Source organism: Eptesicus fuscus, chromosome 20, assembly GCF_027574615.1.
Source record: "Eptesicus fuscus isolate TK198812 chromosome 20, DD_ASM_mEF_20220401, whole genome shotgun sequence".
In the NCBI taxonomy this organism is placed as follows: domain Eukaryota; kingdom Metazoa; phylum Chordata; class Mammalia; order Chiroptera; family Vespertilionidae; genus Eptesicus; species Eptesicus fuscus.
In genome coordinates, this window is record NC_072492.1 from 45,889,809 (window position 1) to 45,912,723 (window position 22,915).

At 41.6% G+C, this 22,915-nt stretch overlaps 1 long non-coding RNA gene across 1 annotated transcript; it reads left to right on the forward strand.

Annotated features, from left to right (window-relative positions):
- Window positions 1-3,050: 3,050 nt before the first annotated feature.
- LOC129147458 (uncharacterized) lies at window positions 3,051-7,371 on the forward strand. The gene is made up of 3 exons (XR_008554822.1): window positions 3,051-3,139; window positions 4,723-4,876; window positions 6,725-7,371. It is a non-coding gene; the product is annotated as an uncharacterized LOC129147458 (long non-coding RNA).
- Window positions 7,372-22,915: the final 15,544 nt, after the last annotated feature.

Genomic DNA, 22,915 nt, shown 5'->3' on the forward strand with positions numbered 1-22,915 from the left:
AAGAACCCAAGACAACCATGCTCCGTTCTCCCACCACCCTGTTTAAGAAACAGTGCATCAGAGTTGTTTTTCTGCAGTGAATTTTATGTGTACATGAAAAGCTTAAGAACGCATGAAAGTATTAACTGACTAAGGGTTGTAGCTAATTAAAGGATATCGAAGTATGCTCCTGCTGGTACACTTATTTGGAAGACTTTAAAGATATTGAAAGTTACTGAAAGTAGATTGCTGCTTTAGCAAAGCATTGGTATGCCATCAGCATGTATTTGCAGCAGCAAATGATATCCAAGAATCAGGCGCCGTGAGAAGCTGTACACTCACAGTTACAATGAAGTCAGAAATCACTTCATTGTTCTAACGGTTAACTGAAATCTATCTCATGATTGTGCTAATCATTCCTTCTTCTAAGCCAGACCACCAATATTCAAATGGCACTCAGACTTCCTCGGGCCTTTATTGTAACTTTCACTTAGGCATTTTTTTAATAACCTGCCTTCTCTGCTTAACCCCTTTCCTACAATCTGTTCTCAGCGTCACCTCAGGATTATTCCACAAGTACAGGCCCAGCACACGCAAGTGGGCCTCTTTATTTTATCTCTTTCCCCGGTTGGATTCTGTGTCCCACTTAAGAAGAAATGGGTTTTTCTTGGTGTGACCACATGGTTGTGGCTCCCTCTGCATTTGCCCGGGGCGAGCAGGGCGGAGACAGTATGGTATGACTATAAATGAGGAGAAATAGGGAAAATTAAGCAAAGCATCCTGTTTACTTTCAGTTGGAAAGCTGGGTAAGAACAACCTGCTAAGCCACAGCCTTGTTTTTGGACAGATTATGTATTTCGTTAGCAAAACGGTGGTTTTTAAAAGCGCCTTTTTGAAAAAATAATCACTGGATGTGAAGAGAAAAAAAAAAATCGTCATTTTAGGGGCCATTCCTGGAATAGGCAGACCTCTTAATTTATTTTAACTGCTTGGGAAGGGCTATTTCAAAGACACAGACTCTAAGTCCGCTGGCACCGAGATGGAGCTGGGCAAGCCTTGTATCCTAGGTTCTCTCCTTGGGGACCCTGGGCCGGGTGCTCCTTCTCCAGCCATTCTTTTAGGGGCTCTGGGCATGAGTAACTGCGGGTTGCCCGCCTCGGTAAACAACTTGGAGTTATTGCAGATGGAGACAAACTCTTTGGTGGGGTCCTGTGGAAATTTACAGCGGAAATCCGGTAGAACTATGCGCAGACTCTATACGCGGTGGTCAATCTCAGCTTGAGAAGGTAAAGGGATACTCGCCTTGCGCTTGGGTCCCTCTGTAGGGCAGCTGGAATAAGCTAATGCTCAAAAGAGACTGAAGAACAACACAAACAACCAAAAAGAACAACCAAAAAAAAAAACAGGAGAGTTGATGTCTTTGAAGTCTGGTTTAAGGTCAGTCTTCTTTTCTTAAATATATTTTTATTGATTTCAGAGAGGAAGTGAGAGGGAGAGAGAGAGAGAGAGAGAGAGAGAGAGAGAGAGAGAAACATCAATGATGAGAGAGAATCACTGATTGGCTGCCTCCTGCACGCCCTCCACTGGGGATCGAGCCCACAACCCAAGCATGTGCCCTTGACTGGAATCAAACTGGGAACCCTTCAGTCCGCAGGCCAACGTTCTATCCACTGAGCCAAACCAGCCAGGGCTAAGGTCAATCTTAAGAGTCAAAAGGAAGGGGCGATGTCACAGATGGTCTTGACTCCATGAAGTCATATCTGATAGAAGTAATTTCTAATAAAATGACAATGAAAAGTTATAATACTAATTTTGTAAGGTGTCTGGGAGATACTGAGAGGCCAAAAATATGATTGCATTGTAACTTTAACATAGGATGGAGGTTAACTGATGGCTAAATAACTGAGCCCCATTTTATTTTACTTTATTTTTTATTACTCTTAAATTGTTTTTATTGATTGAGTTTGAGATAGAGAGGGGAAGGAAAGGAGGGAAGAAGAAAGAGAGGTAGAGGGGGAGGGGCAAGGAGAGGGAGAGAGAGAAACAACGATTTGCTATTCCTCCTGTCCATGCATTCACTGGCTGATTCTTGTATGTACTCTGACTGAGGATCGAACCTGCAATTTTTGCATACTGAGCTCCTCAGCCAGAGCCAAATGTACCCTATTTTAATTTCAAAGTATTCAGGGTGGCCGGGTAGAGAACTGTACTAACATTTCACTGAGGGGCACAGATGGCATATCACTGTGAAGCACTGGGTGGCAGCATTACTGACTAGTAAGGTGAGAAATCATGAGGCGCATCACTCATGGAAGGAGCCAGAATGGCAAACAGGCAAACCAAAAGACACACCATGGCTCGCACACCTGAGATACTCCCCAAGGATTGCCTAAAAGCATTAGACAGCATAGTTAGAGGCAAGTCGCTTCTTCACTGCCATTCCTCTCTGAAATCAATGTAAACGTATCTTTTAAAAAAAGATGAAACTGAATCTCAGGGAGGTTATGCAGTAGATCTTTCAGAGGCCAATAAAAAAAAAAAAAATCATTGCTCTAGATTTTCGATTGAGATGACTGCTGTACAAAATCATGTCCTTTTGCCACGTGGATTGAAACCCGGTTCTAGTGCCAAAGGGAGAGAGTCACACCTTCACCTTTGACCCCGCTTGTTCAATCGATCGCTCCGGGAACCTGGAAATTACACTGATGAGGTTAACAGCTGCTACACGTTCAACAGGAGAGGAGAGGGGGAGTTAGAACAACTGCCTTTCAAAAATGGCCTGGTATCAGTGTGGTTCTCAAAGTGACACACGTGAACATTCCTGTATCTGCAACAGGTTCGTGTGTTTTTCCTATATGTTTACCTAATTCTATACCGATGAATCATTTCCTTAGGAATGAAATCATTAAAAATTCCATGAAGGGTTGGGTAGCTTTTATTTTGGGCAAAGTATCCAAAGCCTGCAGCAAGAGGGCCCTGCTCACTGGAGGCGCAGGTGGTATTTGGGAAACATGGGTGTAGGCGGAAGCTGTAGGTTACCCCCCCGCCCCCTTCTACAAGCTCCGGTGCTGTGTGAGAAGGTCCGGTGGGCAACTGGAAATCCCCATATGCCGAACATCAGAATATTCTTTTGGCATGTGAGGCGAGCATGAAGTCATATGTAAGTAACGTCTTACTATGAGACTCTGTACTATCTCTCTTGTATCAAAACTCCATGAGAAGAAGGTGCTAGCTCCAGCAATTAGCCAGTTTTATTGAATACCATCACACACACACACACTACAGGCATACCCGTACCCTTTTGATATGCCTCAAACACAAGGGGACTGAGGAAAGACAAGCCAGGGTGTGCCATCCCAGGTGTTCTGGCACGGTGGGAAAGTCGGTAACTGTCATCCAGCCACCTGCAGGATTTCCCCAGAATTTTGAATTTCACGTTGATTTATCCATTGCCTCATTTTTTATTTTATTTTTTGCATTGAAACATACTGTAGCTGTCAGAGGCTGCCACATTCTGCCTCAGGATTGTTGAAGGGGAGGGGAGAGCCTTCTGGAAATTAAGTGTCCAAGACTGTCCTCTGGCGAACGAAGGAAGTCCTCCCGGGGAGTGTGGGGAGCACCTGGCTTTCTCACCGGTGTCGGCAGAGAGTCACGTCCCCCGCCTGACACGCGCTCCTAAACGGTTGTGTTTACTTGATGTCATTTTCCAAGAGTCTCTTAGAAGGAATTTCTTTTTCTTGTGTAGATGTATCGTCAAGAGAAAAAAAATTAGGCTTATACATTTCTTGAAATGATAAAACATTTAATTTCTAAGAATAAGATAAAATATGCAATTTCCTTTATTTTGCATTTTTAAATTATTTAAAAACATCATGTTGTAGATGCATTTTTGTGGCTTAAATAATTTTTAAAAATGTACATAAACTGTCTCACTCCTGCCTTATCCCCATTCATTGTTCCACATGTCTCAATCTTCTCACCCATAGGTAGCCACCCTTATAAATTTTTGTGCATAGTTCTACTTCTTTGCAGACTAGTAGAAGCAAATAAAAAAAATACCATTTGTAAATTTTTATTTTATTGTGGTGAGAACATGTAACATGAAATCGACCCTCCTAACAGAGTCTAAGTGTAGAACACAACACTGTACAGGGAATCTCCACATAACGGAAACGTCATACCCGCGGATAAATAACCCATTTCCCCATCTCTCCTGTTCCTATCACTTCACACCTGCTGGGATGGCTATAATCACAAAAGCAATCATGTGAGAGAACTTTGATCATCATAATCACAAATCATTGGTTTCTTGGTAAGGGAACCTCACAGAGCATCCAATCTTGATGACTACAAGTTACTGTGACAAATGGTAGCTTAGCCTTGGGGCTGTTTATAGTTTAACCCAGAAAGAATGTAAGTGTGTTGTTTGTTTGTTTGTTTTGGAGGAATTTTTCTATGTATGGGTACATTCATTTTCATAAATCCAACAGCTGTCTCATAGCTTCCACATGCTTAGTCCATGGCACCTCCTTTCAGAAAGTATGTTTTAATATAAGCAGCTATTATCCCCCTATCAGAGATCATAAAATTCATAAAATTCTGCTGTTTGTCATTGAGAGTCACTCGTACTTAAACTATCAACAAATGGCAGATATTGTTAGAGCCCCTACTATGTGTAAGGCACCCAGACACGGAGATACAACGTTCAGAAAGAATCAGGTCGCCGCGCTTCCTTCTCCACAGTTCCATCGGAGTGGAGCAGTGCAGACTCCAGCCAGGTAGACTTCCCGAGCAGGCACACGGGGATACCCTGCATGGAAACTTTCAACATTCCACACCGTTTCTTCAGGCAGAACCAACAATTTCAAAATGAACAGTGACAGATCAATTTTTAATGGTAACTCTATTATTTTTCGCTATTATGCATACTACTTTTTAGCAGACCATGGAAATTGTGTTGACATTTGAAAAGCATGTGATTAATTGTAGCAGAACAAACATTCCGAGTGCGGCCTCCATTTGGGAAGGTGATCCCGAGCATGGGCCCTGATGATAATATTATTGGCACAGGAGAGAACTCCCCCCCTTCCTTTTATTTTTTTAAATCCACTAAATGTTAAACTTCCTAGGTGTGCCAGTGACAAATGGATACACATTGGTGGCACAATGGGGTGTAGACACACAGGAATTCCTTCAATGAAAATCTGAGTACATCTCAGAAATGAAGTCAAATCACTTTATCGCTCTGAGTGGTAACCGAGGCCAAAATGGCCAACGGATGCGTATAGCTTACAATTCCAAATATCCTCTCAATTTTGCTGAAAGATGATACAAAGCAGCCACTGCGTATCAAAGCACACATGTGAAAAACGTTCGTTTTAATGGGACATAACGATATCATCTGAAGTCTTTGTTTTACTAATAAAAAAAGACCTTTAGAACGATGGCCCATCATATAGGCAATGGGCTTTGGTAACATTCAGCTGCCCATCAAAGAGCTAGGAGCGTCCACTCTGTGGAGACATCTCTGAATTCGGAAACACAGTCCAACAGCCCATCCGCTTTGCGTGTCTCACTGCATCTTAATGGTTTTCCAACCCCATACTGAGCCACAGGGCAGAGCACAGTGAGCCAGCCCACACAGCAATCAAACTTAACATCTTATACTTATTGGTGCCACGCACAAGTTGCCGGAGTCACATGATCTGGAATATATGAGGTTTGTAAAATCCACATTTTGGGCTCTTATTTCAGGAGAGAGAGAGAGAGAAGAAACCTGGGACAATTACTTGATGGAAAAGGAAAATTCTAGGAGGAGAAAATCAAGCTAGAACTCAGCCCCCACATTCAGGAGCTCTGCTAGGCATTGGCGGTCTCCCGGCCCCAGATCCAAGGCATTTACCCTATCTGTCTTCGATGGGGCTGTAAGGAAGTGAGGTGACTTAAAGAAGTATGCTATTCAGAGTTCTTCACTGGACCTTAGGTCTCTCTCTTTCTCTCTCTCTTTTCCTCTCTCCCTGCTTTCATTCCTCCCCTTCCGTAGGGGCTGACTTGTGGGAAAATCATTCTAGAACAATTCTGTGCTCAGGGCTGGGACAGACCATAGTGAGACTCTACCAGTGGCCACTGACCCTGGTAACAGTTTTCCCATATAATTTTTTTTTTTTTTTGCTTGTTTAGGAGTTCCTGAAATAAGAAAATAATGCAAATTTAAACTTCAACCCTGTGAAATTCTTAGCAGTTTTGTTTTGTTTTGTTTTGTGTGTTGCTGTTTTTTTGTCATCCTTATGTTTCCGTCAGAGCCCCGGCAAATACAGACAAGTGTCCTTGTGAAGGCTTATTTTTCTCACCTTCTGAGGTTGCTGCCTTTCCAGGACCCCAGCGTTACGGAGAGGTCTAGGTTCTAACACACTGCCTTGTACGGTCTCGGATTGGACATCATAAGCCAAGTTCAAGGTTCCTGGGTCTGATAAACCATTCTCTTGGCTTCTGAGGCCTCATGGGGTCATGACACGGGCTTTCAGTTTCCAATATATTTCTTTAACTATTCAAAGTTTTCTATATTTTGCAAGCTCAGCCACCCCTCCGCCCCGCCCCCCCCCCGCCCCCCAACAACAAAAAAAAAGTTAAAAGCAATTTTGTCACATTTATTCAGAATGTATTTTTGGTTGATTATAATTTACCATCCTGCCCATCATATGTGCAATTTTTATAACTTAACATCCTTGCCTTTGCTCTCTGGCAGTAACGAAAGGTCCTGTGGATGGAAAACCCTCTGAATTCGTTGTGGGGATGAACGCATGTTCCCCAAGATGATCTGACACCATTTCTGAAGCCAAATCCCAGGATCCATCATTGACGGGCAGCAGCCTCTGGTGGTGGTAGCTCCCGCCAGGCCTGGACGGAAGAGATCAGGCCAGCGTGCTGCCACCTTCCAGGCCTGAACCCTGAGGCTGCTGTGCTTCTTCCCTTCCTCAGAGGTCAGGCTGCCAGGTTCTGCTCTTTCCCCAGCGCTCTTCACACATCCTGTCCCTGGAGACATGTGAGAGGCCGTCTGGAAAAACATCAATGCTACGTATACGGAGCCTGCTTACACAAGATGCCAACAGATGGCAACATTTTATCATTATTGCACCATCCGGGGACCCTTCATCTGTGGCCTCGGGGAGCAGCAGGCGTCGGCTCTCTGGTGTGACACATGTCACCGCAGCTTCACCCCCCATTAACCATGCTGTTGTTTGTGATTGTTAAGCTGCGTGTCTCGCCGTGTGTCACATTCTTGACTTGTACAAGGGTCCATTAGCAAGTAGCATCTGAGGACCGTGAGTCATAGGAGGCCCCATGCTTGGAAAAATAAACACTGCACATTCGGCCGAGATTAGAGCCACTGGCTGGTGGTGAACGGGATGGTGTTTCATGTAAAAGGCTGTTTCTGTGATTCATCAAGGCCTCCTCCCTCCCCCCCCCCTCGCCTCCCCAATCAATACAGCAAAAATCCACATAACCGCTATGGAGCCCTCCCCATTCACCAACACGCGCCGGGCGCCCACGCTGTCTCTGGTCCTGGGAGGGCTCAGTCATGTCGGCGGAAGGAAGGAGAGGGCATGAGGGGAAAATGTGAGCCAGAAATTTCACAACTATCGGCAGCCCTGATGAAGTCAACTTTGTGATTTCAAGCAAAGTGTGTTTTTGTTTTGTTTTTTGTTCATCTTCACCTGAGGATATTTCCCCTTGATCTTTAGAGAGAGTGGAAGGGAGAGGGAGAGAGAGAGAGAGAAAAACTTCGAAGTGAGAGACACACGGATTGGTTGCTTCCCGCACATGCCCTGACCAGGGCCAGGGATTGAGTCTGCAACTCAGGTATGTTCGTGCCCTTGACTCCAATTGAACCTGGGACCCTTCTGTCCATGGGCCGACACTGTATCCACTGAACCAAACAGGCTAGGGCGAGCAAAATACGTTTTTTTATTTTTAGACATATTTTCCAGGTATCTCTTCCCTATCATTGCCTCCTCCCTGTCCTTTTTACATGTAAATCACGAGCCATTTCTCTTTCCTATATCTTTCCTGACTTGTTTTCTTTCTTTCCTCACCACATTTTTGGTCTTTCCATAACATTTTTCATCAGGTTTTCTCTTCCCAACTTGAAGATTCAAACCCCGATCAGACTCTGGCCCAGGAAAGGCGGTCTGGTTCTTTGGAGTTGGCATCAAAAGGACATGGCAACCTTGCCAATACCATCTACCCAAGGGACTCAAGTTTAAAAAGAGAATTCCTGCCCCGCTGGTGTGGCTCAGTGATTGTGTGTCAATTTATGAACCAGGAGGTCACAGTTGGATTCGAGATCAGGGCACATGCTCAGGTTGTGGGCTTGATCCCCAGTAGGGGGTGTGCAGGAGGCAGCTGATCATTGATTCTCTCTCATCATTGATGTTTCTCCCTCTCTAAAATCAATAAAAATATATATTTAAAAAAATAAAATAAAATAAAAAGGGAATTCCCTCCAGCTACCACCCAACTTAGCTGTTGCCAGCATTCTAACTGCAGATCATCTAATGGTTAAAAACTGGCCCTGAGAATAAAGAAATTCAGTTCCAGGTTGGGTTTAGGAAAAGTTGGGGATTTCTCTATGGACATGCAACTTTTGAGGCTGTATTTCAATCCTTGATCCCCTTAGCAATCTACCACATACACTGTGTTTCTATTTTCTGACTTCTTTTTTTTTTTAATGTGAAGTCCTGGTATTTCTTCCAGGAAGGAGCGGAGCGGGAGGGCTCAGGCACTGCTGGGAGGCACGAGGGCCAGGCGGCCGAACATCTTCACAGACCATCTACCCCACTCAATCCAGGGTCATGACCACAAAGTCAAACAACCAGGGGTCAGAGGGGAGAAAACAGATGGGGACCCCAGGCTCTCGGCTCCCACACCTTCTCTCCAAACCCGTTTCTGAAGGTGCTTTTCTGAGAAGGCAGGTTTCCGAGGGCAGCGCTTTTATAAACACTCCCTCCTTGGGCCTGTGGAAGTGTGTGTTGTGGGGGAGCGCTCGCCATCAAACAAGGTTTTATTGAATCTCCCCCTTGTTGTTGTTATACTTCATGCTTATATAAACCATGCTCCGTGAAATGGCCCCATACACGTCCACGGGGCAGCACCGCGGGGCAGGCTGGGGCTGGAGCTCCTCGGGCAATAAAACCGAGACCGCCAGGAACACGGCTGCCATTTATTTCCCCGTAATGGCCTTTCTCTCCTCCTCTCTCTAGGCAGATTTTCCTTGCGTTGAAAGGGAACCTCTGGTCAAAAGTCAGCAACAAAGTTGTAGAAAGCTTTGATAGTCAGTGGAGTGAATCATGGTTCCACAAGGCAGTGGCATGCACCGACGGGGCCTCTTGCTGGGCGGACCTCCCTCCAAGAGCGACTCCTGGTCATCCGTCAAAGGGGCCCCCAACGAGGTCTGCACAGCCAATGGTTTCACCAGCTCCACGGTGCCTGGGTCCCAAGTCGCCCTTTTCCACAGGTATTGCTAAAGCAAATAGCAGACGGTATTTACTGGGTGTGATGCTTTCAATCACATTAATCTAGCCAGTAAAAAAATTTATGGCCAATAAAAATTCCACCATGACATGGCTGATTGGAGGAGAGGCCGCGGGATGGAAATTCAGGCCACGCCCCTGCCCCTAGCTAGACTGTGTCCCAGACCTTGGGAGGAAGTGGGAGTCGGGATGGAGAAAGACAGAAAAATCTCGGGGGTTGTTAAAACTAACTCAAGGGTAGATGGATAAAACTCTTAAAGCGTTTAATAAGTCCAAACGCTTGGAGTTTGCAGGGTGACTGACGGAACACCTACTTTGAACAGCCAGCTGGGGAAAGGATGGACGGAGGCCTGCTTCCATGAGAAAATTACCCTGGGTTCCTGCTGGCCCTATGATTCCATGATTATTTCTTTGCTCATAATAAAATAAATATTTTTAAATGCAATACACAGAAATGAGCTGGAAGGATGCATGGGTGGGGACTCACTATCTGGGTTGGAGCCAACAGGGAATGCAGCTTCACATGGCTGTCTCTCTCCTGGTTGATTAGTACGTGGCTTACAAGGATCCAGAAGGGTGATGACTAAGCTCTATTAACATCTGTGAGTCATTCCTCCTTTTCCCAATCCATGGCGACAGTCCCCAGACTGCAAGGTTTCAAACACACGCACACTCTCTAAATCCTACTGTTGCATGGCTTCTCCCTGGAGTGGGCAGCTGATCCAATTATTTGTTAATGATCCCAGACCACACATGGCAATGAGGATGTTGTTGCAATGAATTTATATTGGAAGTCCTGCCACTGGGAGTGAGTACCTGATTAGTTGATTGTGACTAATGTTTCAAGTAGCTCATCCAATCTCCATATTCCATTTTTTTCCCCTTAGTAATAGAACCCTATAATTAATCTGCATGGCAATGTGCCCACCCTAAAGACTTTATTTGCAAAATCCCTTGTTGCTAAGGGTGGTCAATGAGATGTCCCGAGAAGTCTGTGTGCGAGAGTTTTGAGAAAGCCCCCTCAGAGGGGGTCAAATAGTTGGCAGTTGTCTTTCCACCCTTCTCAAACGTCCTTCTATTTCCTGCCGAGAGCAAAGACCCAATGGCTCGACCTCCAGTAGTCATCTTGGAGAGTGAGATGAACAACGTAAGGATGGAAGCCTCATGCTTTATGGGGCAGGGGAACAGGCAGAAAGGGGAAGGGCATTAAGAAGTACAAACTCCTTATAAAATAAGCCATGGGGATATGATGCACAGCACAGCAAATATGCTTAATAATAAACATCATCATAACTATGTACAGTGGCAGATGGTACCACACTTACGTGGTGAGCACATTGTAAGGTATGTAAGTGTTGAACCACTATACTGCACACCTGAAACTAATAGAATATTGTATCTCAACTATAAATAAAAATAAATTTAAGAAATAAAATAAATTTGAATGAAAGAAAGGAGGATAGAAAGAGAAAAGGAGAGGAACCTGGATCTCTGGCGACTTGATCAGACAATCTGATCTCTAGATTGCCCACCTCCCGACTGCTTTCTTTAGAGAGAAAAAGAAACTTGTGTTGTGTAAGCCAGTGTCATTCCAGTCTCCACATTAGGTGGGTAATCAGAATCAAAGCCTAGAGAGCTCCCGAAGAATTTTTCTGGAGCCCCCTGCTCTGAACAAATGAGCACTCACATCTCTCAAACAGATGGACAGTCTTACTTACTTTAATTCTTTTCTGGTGAAAGGCAACTTCCTCCAACAGCAGCACTTTACACACAACCTCTCACATCTAGGACGCAATTTAAAATGTTTGACGGGCAACAGGGAGGACTGAGGAGGTCACAGGTTTTATAGCTGGAAAGATCATGCCTTTGAATTTGAGCTGCCTCCCTGAATATTTGTGACCCTCACTATTTGTGACTATAAAATGAGTCAGACAATATCAACCCAGTAAAAGTATTAACAAGATCGCAAAGCATATATTTAAAAGTAGACATAACATAGCAGATGCATAAGAAATGCCATTCTCTTTTGCCTTCCACTTCTTAGTTTGAAATTCTATACTCTGAGTGTATTGGTTTATGTTCTTGTAATTCATCCTTGGAAACAAATATAAGAATTCCTTCTACCAGCAAACGTTTTACCAACTATTGTATTTATTCATCCCTATTTCTCCAGTTATATGTCCCGATCTCCCTCCCAATGTCCTCCTCTCTGTATCACTATTGAATGGGAACATCAGCACATTAAAATAACAATCATGAAACAAGCAACCCCCCCCCCAAATTTTCTTAGATTGCTTTCATTGTATAATTTTTTTAATAAAAAAGATAGGCTAAAATGAGTCAATTCAGTCTAATTCCAACAGCTGACTTTCCTGTAACACATATTTTCTTGGTGAGACCTGTCATCTCTACAGGCCAAAGCATATAATTGCCTCTGCTGATTTTGATAGCAGTGCCACAATATGAAAAAATTAGCACTGAAATCACATGCCATAGATAAATTAAATAGCACTTGGTTACTATTATTCAAATGTAAAGAGCATAACCCAGCACATAGTGATGAAGGATAAAAAGGTGGATTCAGGTAAACCCACAAGCTTGTGTCTCCCAGATAAATTAATCAACCACTCGTAATTAATTAACTAACTAATGAATGGTAGATGCCTCACAAGGTTGTTGTGAGGGTCGCGTGAGACCATGCATGCGCAGAATACAGCACAATGTCTGACATACAATGACCACTCCAACATTGGTCTTTCTGGTCATCATCCTTATTGTCCTTATTCAGGAAACAGCCATGGCTTACCCTTGTTATGAACTCTCCTCCATCACTTTCCTGACCCACAACAAATGTTTATTTCTGGTATTAAAAAAAAAAAAAAGACCATATCGAAGTCCTCTGCTTCTTGTCTCTCTAGCAACTGCAAAAGTCTTTCTTTTAGAAAGAGATGGGGCAATGAAGCAGGGAATTGGAGTTTATGATAAATATACCTAGGTCTCTTTAAGTTGGAATTCATAAAATGCCATTTTCAGTACACGTAGGTATAATGTAGTAGTAGGGCAGATAGTCACAGTCAACAGACCAGCAGTTGAAACCCAATCCCACTTTCAGTCACTATGTGGTTAGTCACCTCACCTCTCCATGTTTCCGCTAGAATGCCTCTCTCTCCTGGTCTTAGAAAAATGGCATTCATTGGCATATGCAGAGTAGCTAAAACTCTGTAACATGGCAGTCACATAAGGGGCACTGGCTTTCTTCCTCCTGTTATGAGTTTGTTTTGTGTTTTTTTCTAGGTCCTTGTCCACCAACAGGGTGTTTATATCTAACAGGAAGGATATAAAGATCTTTGTGATGAGGAAGTGAGGACCATGGTGGATTAAGAGGGAAGAAGGAGGAGGAGGAGCAGGAGGAGAGGGGGGAGGGGAAGGAGACAGAAGTTGCCAAGACACATGGCAAACACAAACACTGATGTATTCTGCTTTGTTTATACCACTGTGCCAGCCTGGCACCTTCCTGCTGTCTAGAGGTAGTACTTGAAAAACCACACCCAGGCCTGGGATTCCATCACAAACTACCACCTCTTACAATAACACTCCCTATCCCCTTAGTCTTTGCATTTCTTAAAACTCTGACATGGAAAATCATCAGGGACAACGCCCCAAATTCACCAAAATACTCTATAATAAAAGGTTTTTCAACCCTATGATTTGGGACATTTAGAATCAAGATTCTCCACCTACAGAACATCCACAGAAATTTTGCAAGTATTTATAAGCTGAATGTTAAGCAACAACAACAAAATGTTTTACTTATTTAGGAAATTCATTTCCCTTTGGAAGAGCTGTCAGCCCAGTCATCATGGAAGAAGGCTCCTCCGCTCACTGTTCACACTTGGAAGTCAAGAGGGAAGGAGCAGTCCTGGTCGGTGTTCACACTTTCAACCACCCCTCTGAGTATCCTGGCCTACACACTCTAAAGGCATTTCTGAGCCTGAAATGAAATCTTTACTTTACAACCCTAACACCACTTATTGGGCATTGCCTGGAATTGAGTGGTCCATTAAACAACTGAGAAAATGGCCTAAATCCACATCTGGCATGGGGACTCCAGTTTCAAGTTCATTAGCACTTAAGACAATTGCTATAATATCACCATCCAAGAAAGCTAAATCAACTCTGATGATTCGATGATGGAGTGATGACAGGGGTGGTCCATTAAATTCTCACTCACTTAGAGGAACACAAAAGATTGGTTTTTTTTCTCTAGCATAGCTTTGGCCAGTCCCTGAGTTTCCATATGTTCAATGTAACCAGAAACACCACACCCCAAAAATCTTGGTATTGCAAAGTCAGTCCAATTCTCTTAGACACTGCCATCCTCCAGAGCCCTTTCCAAGTTCAATGCAAAGCTAAACCTCTACCATGTTTCCAGGCTTTCCATGGTGTGAGGGCACACATGATCACATATTACATGGTTTCCATCAGAAATCATGGGCTGGCCTACATGTACTCCAAGGTTTATAAGCTTTAGCAAAACTCTACAATTCCCTGGCCTTGACATGGGGCTGACATCAGAGGCATCTGCCGATGTGGTAGTCAGACCTGGGGCGGGGGGGTTGGAGGTGGGAATACTTTCATTCTGTAAGCAGGTCCTAGGCCTGCACTTTCAGAAGTGGAGGAGAGAACAAATGTACAGGAAAAAGAAAGAGACAGCCATTGTGAGATCAGAAAAATTATATTCTGATTTTCTTAATAATATTATTTTGTCTTGACAGAAATACAAATTCCTCAAAGTTTGGGTTAAGACAAACTCCTAACTCTAAATAACCACTACTCTAAGAGCTCTGAGATTTCCTTTTAAAAATAGCAGTTGAATCCAGCCGGTGTTGCTCAGTGGTTGAGCATTGAGCTATGAACCAGGAAGTCACGGTTCGATTCTCAGTCAAGGTACATGCTTGGGCTGCAGGTTCCATCCCCAGTGTGGGGCGTGCAGGAAGCCAATCAATGATTGTCTCTCATCATTGATGTTTCTATCCCTCTCCCCCTCTCCTTTCCTCTCTGAAATTAATTATATATATATAATTTATTTTTTTTTAAAGCAATTGTTTTTGCCAGTCTGGGATTATAACCATGCTGGGCCAGAGTGTCAGGGAGCTGAATAGCAGGCTATTTGCCATTTCTTTATTATTGGATCAATTAATCTCTCAAGTGCTGACTTCTGTGGGGGCAGCATGGCGGTATAAGCCAAGGAACGGAATTGGTTTGGAGAAACTTGAACAGCCCCTAACAGTCTATACTATAATAGCGTCTACAATCCCTTACTCTCATGAGCCTTAAGCAGAGATCTTGTTAGCTTATAGAAACAGGGTTAAAGAGGGGGACAATGAGGTAAAAAGAGTATGTGCTCCCCATTTTGTTGACCTTTACCACTAAAATGATTAAATAAGCTTCTACTTTAGCTCCCCAAGTCTATAGAATTAACATGTTATTCTTAAGAGTTATCAGGGCGTTTGCTAATAATTTATAGAAATCTATTCTAGAGTAGAAGGCTACGGAATGTGATGATGAGGAGGATTACACGGATGGTTGAGTTGCCAGATAAATACAGGTGTCGTGTATTTGTACTTGCTAAATCTGGCAACCTTACATATAAGTAGTTAGGAGCTATTTGGAGTAGCAATTGGAAAGAGAAGGGTTGACCCCCCAAAAGAGTTGGACTGAATCCCAAAGTTTTTTGTTAGTTTCAACATGTACATATGCCTTGCTTCTTCCATGTTCCTCATCACCCTCTTGGGTCCATAGCAGACTCCCTAAAAATGCGGATTGATTGATTCATTGATAGATAAAAGCAAGAGGCCAAGACCAAAAGCCAAAGTCAATAAGGCTTCTGGTTTGAATGTTTGGTTTCATGGGCATGAATTTCACCATTTGGAACCCATACTTGTGAAATTGCAAAATATAATGTATTTTAAAACTCAGGTACCTTTTAAAGTCACGCTCTGCTAACTCTCAGGTTATTATTCATGCTTATATCTTAATGGATTCCACAAATCAATTTTTTTTTTCATTTTTCTGGGTGAACATGGCTGATACTTACAAATGAGTATCATTTACTCCCACCCCCATAACTCCTTATGGAGCCAGAGCCCAAAGCTATAAATATAGAACACCGCTGCTGGCAACCTCATTCTCCCTCCTTTTTCTCCCCAGCAAGTAATGGATTTCTCTTTTCACAGTGTTAAAAGGATCAGTAAATCACTGGGTCACCTATTGATATGAAAGTCTTTACATTTGCATGAAATCATTATTGTTTTAGCAAATTGCCGAAGGAAAATACAAAAGGGCAAATAAATCAAGCAAAAAATTATAACAGGTTTTTACAAAGTATGGGTGGAGTGGAAAAAGTGATCTTGGCTTAATTAACCACACTTAGTCATGAGATGCAGGAAGCAGAGGTTTTAAAAAGTCCAATTGGGGCTGTGCTACACACACACACACACACACACACACACACACACACACACACATTTTTAAGGTGTTAATTTCCATCACATCATTCTGTGCTGACTTACCCTGAAAAAAAAACACACACAAAAAAAACCCTGCTGAATCTTGACCTTGGTGTGAAATATTAAAATCACACTCCCTTGGAAGGCCCAACAGCCACAAAAAATGTTCTTTGTGTAGGCACAGGGAAGTATCTCTGTACAGGTAACAGATGTACAAGCTCTAGGTGTATATCGCCTGGGGAAAGAAGGGCATGGTTGTCTAATATGTCTGGATTCCCTTTATATCAGGAACATCTCAGTTTAGCTCCATTTGTTGACTCATACCATTACCTGTGCTTTAAACACTCTAATCCCTACAATCTCCTGGGTTTCTAAACTCCAATCATTCTGATGGCATGACTCAAGTCAATCCTCCCATCTCTTGTGCCCCTAAATTTCTCCTTCCCTAATTAATTACCACACTTATAATTGAGACTGTACACCTGGTTATATACTTACACCCTTGATTATCGAATTCTTTTCATTATTTTATCTTTTCTTATGCTTGCACCTCATTCTCCAAGTTACTGGGTAGAGGTATCCTACGGACTTACACCTCTCGGGCCAGTCCTCACCCGTGGAGTGTAGCAGGCACCATACCTGCAGAATGATGCAACATGCATCCATCCCTTCCTGAACCTAAGGTTACTGCTCCAATCAATCTTATTTTAAGGAAGCCAGTCACACATTAAAACGAAGGGAAAAGAAGCTTAAGAGGTTAACATTTCTGGTCGTGTAGACAACCACGGCCCCGAAAGATTATAATAGACCTTCCGGTACTGGTGAGCAATGGAAGGCTATGTGGTTCAGGAGGAATTTTCTTCTCTGAAGGGATCAGTGTCTCTGGGCCTTGGCGACAGATGCCCTCTCACTCCCAGCACCTCCATTCTGAGTGCACAGGTTACTTCCTAGTCTGTCAGCCACTGACCTGTTTCAGGGCAGCGGAGCCTGTCCCCCCAGCGCTGTGTGCGCAGAGGGAACTAAAACCCTCCCAGGTCCAGCGTGATGGTCTTCATAGAACATGGCAGTCCATTCCTTGTTGAGGACCTAGCGTCCTGTACAAGGATACGGGGCCACAGAAGCTGCCTTAAGTATTAGGCGCCACTGCCTGTCCCTGTCCTTCGGAAATATTTTCAGGCTGCCGTGAGGGAAGGAACAGATCAGTTTTATTGAGTCTATCTGTTCAAGCCCAGAGAGAACCCTTGGTGCCAGGTGGGGTCAAGGGGACCAAAAACAAATTTCCTCAGCCCGACGAGCCGTGCAAGAATCTAAAGTTTAAACACAAATCTGATATTGAAAATGGGGCCAATAGGTCAGGGGAAGCAAAGTTTAATTCAGAGGATTTATAATATTTATAGTCTCCGGATACACAAATCCTATTAAAAATTACCGGGTCACAGATTGAAGTCATCCCAAAATGCTATCATTTTTTCCTGTTATCTTAATTTTAAAATAAATTATGGCTTTAGTCACACATTTTTAAGCTTCCTTATGTTCAACTAATTTTAGCAGAGCCTAGAAGGTACAGATTCTGAACTATCTACATTTCCGATAACCCACTATATAGAGTCTGGATAATTATTTTATGTGTACCAAATACAAATGTAAACTGCACATACACCTAAGAGGTTAAAGAACAATTGTAAAGAATTTTGAAGGAGAGAAAAGTTGAAACAGGAGTAAAATTTTGGATAAACTATGGGACAAAAATCAACCATCTGCATTTGTTAGAGGAAATTATATTTTAAGAAAACAGATAAAGATCTGAACTATAAAAGGATAAATAGGAAAACAAGGACCCCAAACTCAGACTTAGCATTTACATTTGAATAAAACAAACACTACCATAATATTAGAAAAGATTGAATTGAAAACTTTCACCTACAAATAAAAGATTACATCGATCAGTAGAGTCTTTTTGCTGTTAATTATGCACTGGTATTTTATTATTATTTTTAATTTAACCATTTAATCTGTTTAAACAAAAGAACTACATAAGGTACCACTGTTTCAAAGTAAATGTGAAAAATAACCTGTTAAATTGTCACAGTCCCATTACAGCAGAGAGACAAATGAAAAATTAAAATAGGTGAGGAAATCTTAATTTTATAAAAAATGAGTATCAAATAGAAGGTTGTGAAAGGTAAGGCCAGTTAAAGTTAAGAGCAAAACAACCTTTTCTTTGAAATTGACATTTCAATTTTGATAGAAAATATAGGTTTCCTTCTGTTATGTATTCAGAGTCTAGGAAAACGGGCCTCGACATTTTGTTTTTCTTTCTGTACCCATAGAAATAAGCTATTAAGCCCAAGTGAGTTATTCTCATTTTTTTATTTCTTTCAATGTATTTCAATATAATTTTTTCAAGATTTAATGAAAGAGCTGTACAATCCATGCCCCACCCCTTTTCAAGAATGTCTGGCCAAATGCAGCTGTAAATTATAAAATAATGCCCTGCATTCATAATACCGTTTGCACATAAATATAAAAAATATATCCACCGATCAAATGAGTCTTCCAGATCAGTTGCTTAAGCCATCAAATGTATAGAAATATATCCTTAAGAAGCATCCTCCAACTTTAAAAATCTGTATAGATTTTACCCTAAACATCTCCCTTTTGAGTCATGTAGTAGCCAGTACTCATATTCCAAAGAAATGACTGCTAAATTAAAAACAACCAGCAATTAAATGCAGTAGCTTTTCCCCCCTCACCAAGCCTTTTTATTGATCCAAAAAGCAATTTTGTTCACAGAAAGCCCCAGTTCCCCTTGTTTGTGACAAAAATCTACTCCTTGGGATTGGTGCCAGGGGAAGTAGGGTCATCTGGGACCTTCCCCCTACCCCCAGCATCACTGTCTGAAATGGAGATAAAAGTTAATCAAATACATTCAGAAAAAAATATAATGTTTTACGAACTTAATTCTAAGAAATACCAGATCAGAGCATGGCCTTTCTTGTAGATGAGCCTGTGTCCTGCCGTCTCCAGAAGAGCCCCCTGTATGCCTGTCATCCTGGTGTCACTGTCAACAGCGAAGCCTTTCCCGCTCAAAGTCTCAGACTGGAGAGTAAACTATATAGTTGCCCACCATTAAGCTATATATGAAGGTGTGGGTTAAAAATGCACAAAGTCTGGTCTTTTACTGGTACAGAAAAGTAACACACTGAACGAACTACTAAAATGATTAAATCTGGTTTTAATCTGGCATTGTGTGTGTAAGTGTGTATATAAAGACACACACACATCCAAATCCACAGATAAATGTATTTCAATAAGAAGTAATGGAGTTCACCAGGCCACAGTCATGTTGCTAGTCATGAAGAGATTTCCTTAAAGAGTGATTTGCGGGCATAGACCCACATTCCAAAAATGTCATTTCTAACACAACTCTAGGTGCACGCTAAATCAAGTTATAAGACATTCAAGAAAAAGTTTTGTACTTCACAGCCACACTTACTTTCAATCAGAAACTGTATTACCAGACTCGATACCAATGTTAAGTCCAAAGGACTTTTATTTTGTTTAAAAAAACATATACACTAAAACAAGGATCTAGCCTGCAACCCTGGCATGTGCCCTGACTGGGAATCAAACTGGCAACTTTTCAGTGCATGGGATGACACCCAACCACCTGAGCCACACCAGCCAGGGCAGCACCTAATTTTTTTAAAAGTCACTTTGGAGGGAAAAGGGAGGCAATTACTGTTATTATATTTTCTGTAAGTCAATGAAAATTATACCTACTTTTTTTGTCAGATCGGCAAAAAATATAATGTATTTTTAGGTGTGCTGCAGAATTTTAGCAATTAGTTTATATGTGCCATGAGATTAAAAAGGTTGAAATTGCTGACTAGTGAGTTAGACCTCTTTAGATCAAATCTAGTAGACAGAATAAAATAAGAATAAAATTATCTCATCATTTTAGACAGAATAAAGTTGTTGCTAGAATAAGGTAAACACAGCAGATTTCTCTGTCTTAGGGAAATATCAACAGATAAAAAAATGAAGTATAAATGTTTGGTTTTGTGTTCATGAATCCATATACACACATGTGCATTCTCTCTCTCTCTCTCTCTCTCTCTCTCTCTCTCTCTCTCTCTCTCTCTCTCTCTCTCTCTCTCTCATGTACACACACACACAGACACACACACACACATATATCTGTACACTTACGCTTCCTGCCTTCCTAAAAGAGATTTGATGTGGCTAAAATATGTATCATGGCTATTCTCCAGGTAGTTATGTTTCTCCTAATAATATACTTAAGCCCCAACTTCAATGCCCTCATTAGTAACTTGAATATCTTAAGGCTTTCCATAGGGAAATAAATCTCAAATGAAAATAACTGCTTTTGACACACACTGACCTTGTTAACCTTGCAGGTAAAAGCTCACCAAGCAAATAAATGTCATGTCGCTAATGCAGGAATCGACACACAAAACGGGGATATGATGAGATTCAGCTGTTCTCTTTCTGGTGGAGACAGACCAGGGCTGCTGCAAAACTCATGCGCAGGAAAACCAGCCTGCCCAGATGACCCCAGGATGCCAAATTCACAGCACCTAACGCCTACATCCGGGGCTCCTGATTAATCAACAGAGAGCACTCATTGACAAAATAACTGCGTGTCTTTTGGCTGGATATATAACATACTGTCTTATGTTTCTAACTCCAGTCTCGTTACCTCAATGCCAATACAATTTTAACAATAAACTGTGACTACCTCCTTATATAAAAGCACATACCTTGAGAAAACCCTACTGAACCTTTTGCAAGGCTTTTGATCCTAAAATACATTTTTTTAAAGTTAAAATAGGCAAATCTTGCATATGGATTTGGTAATTTATACATTTTATAGTAGGCTAGGAAAAAGTTAATTCAGCAAAAACTGTATTTAGTTGCCCGACACTATTTGAAAGATGCTACACTGTGCATTTAAAATCAGCTATAACATCTCACTGAGAAGATTTTCCTAGACTCCCTTTCCCAGGAAGAGTCAATTCCCTGCCATGTATGTTCCAACCTCATCTCTATGATGATTAATACAACTGACTGAAGCTAACAGTATAATAATAATTTCCTCAGATGCTTCTGGTAACCATTATATTCTGAAATCCTTATATCAGAAACACCTTCTGTCCTTTTTATCTTCCTTAGATCTTAATACCGTTTTCTGCATCAAAAGTGTTCAAAATGTTAAGTGAATGAATTCATAATACCTCAACGGAGATAATTCAAAAGTGAGGTAATTGATTACTTTGATCGTTCATGCAAGCGATACTGTGCTATTCTTCAGAATGCTTCCTGGGAACTGGAGAGGCATAGTCAACATTTGCAACAAAAGTTCACAAATACAAAAATATTAGGTTTGCTTCTTTTCTGACCTGGAGATGTCTGTTTAATAGCAAGTATCACCTAAGATCCCATACAAGTATGTTTCCTGTTTCACATTATGAAGCTTCGTCTTCCCCCCAACATGAAACTGATCCTTCTGGTAACATTCAAATGAAAAATTCTCCCAACTCCCAGCTGTCAATGTTTTATAAGTATTAGAATCCATACTCTGGCCCTGGCTGGCGTGGCTCAGTTGGTTGGAGCATCAACTGGTACATCAGAAGGTGGCAAGATTGATTCCCTGTCAGGGCACAAACCCCAGTTGCCAGTTCAATCCCCAGTTGGGGCACGTGAAGTAGGCAACCAATTGATGTTTCTCTCTCTCCCTTCCTTTCTCTCTCTCTCCCCATCTTCCTCTAAAAACCAATAAAATAATAAACTTAGAAAAAAAAAAGGATCTATACTCTGTTAGAAGAGTCCATTAGATCTATGTCATAATCATTTTGCCAAAGTACAAATGCTCTGAAAAGCATGTGGACAATACTGAAATATTTACAAATTACATGATATGACTGGAATTAGTTTTAAAATCTTGCATTAAAAATAAATATGAAAAATCATAGAAACATCCTTAAATTTTTTGGCCCAAGTCTTTCTTAGGGACTTTTGAGAAGATAAATAGAAGACTCCCGATACTACATTCAAGGCTGTCAATATCTAGATAAGTCATCAGATATTGTTTGATTATGTGCTTACTTTTCATTTTCATCTCAGCTTACTCTCAGTCCAATGGTCAAAGGTGAACCTTCACACATTCACAAAAAAAATCACACAGAGACATCAACACATATGGAAAGATCTGAGCCTGGTCTGCAATTAAGAATAAAAGTGATGAACTTCTCTATTCTTGATTGCCTGTCCCATCCACACAGTGCCTTGTTTACATAATACTATAAGTAAACTTTGCTAAGAAATTGGCCATGTGCTTTGAGCACTGGTGTCAAATTTGCCAGGGATGAAATGGACTTCAATCAGAGTGACCTAATGCAGTACATTCTGCTGATTTGATTCAGAACTTGAATTTGCCATAGAAGGCTGGCTCCCACTGCCCAGCTGGACATATTTAATTGATTTCAAGGAATTAGAAATCCATCACTTTTCCTCCTCTGACTCACGAAGTTTAACTTAGTTTGCTTGTTTTGAAATAGTACATACTTTTACCTATTAATACAAATACAGGGATATGCTAGACAAACTTGGACATAGACAGATTAGCCAGCAAAGAAAGAACAGAGCAGCGGTTAGAAAAAATACATACTGGTATGTTCATGTAGCCATTCCTCAAATACAGTGCCTGTTTTCTCCTAATTAATTGTTTTTAAAGATTTTCAGGATGCATAATTCATACTCGATGTATTTCATAATGAGAGATGCAGAGTTTGAAAACAGACATACATATATTAGTGTAAAAATAGAGCCTATAACTTGCTTCAACATTCAGGTTTTAAAATACTGACATTCTCT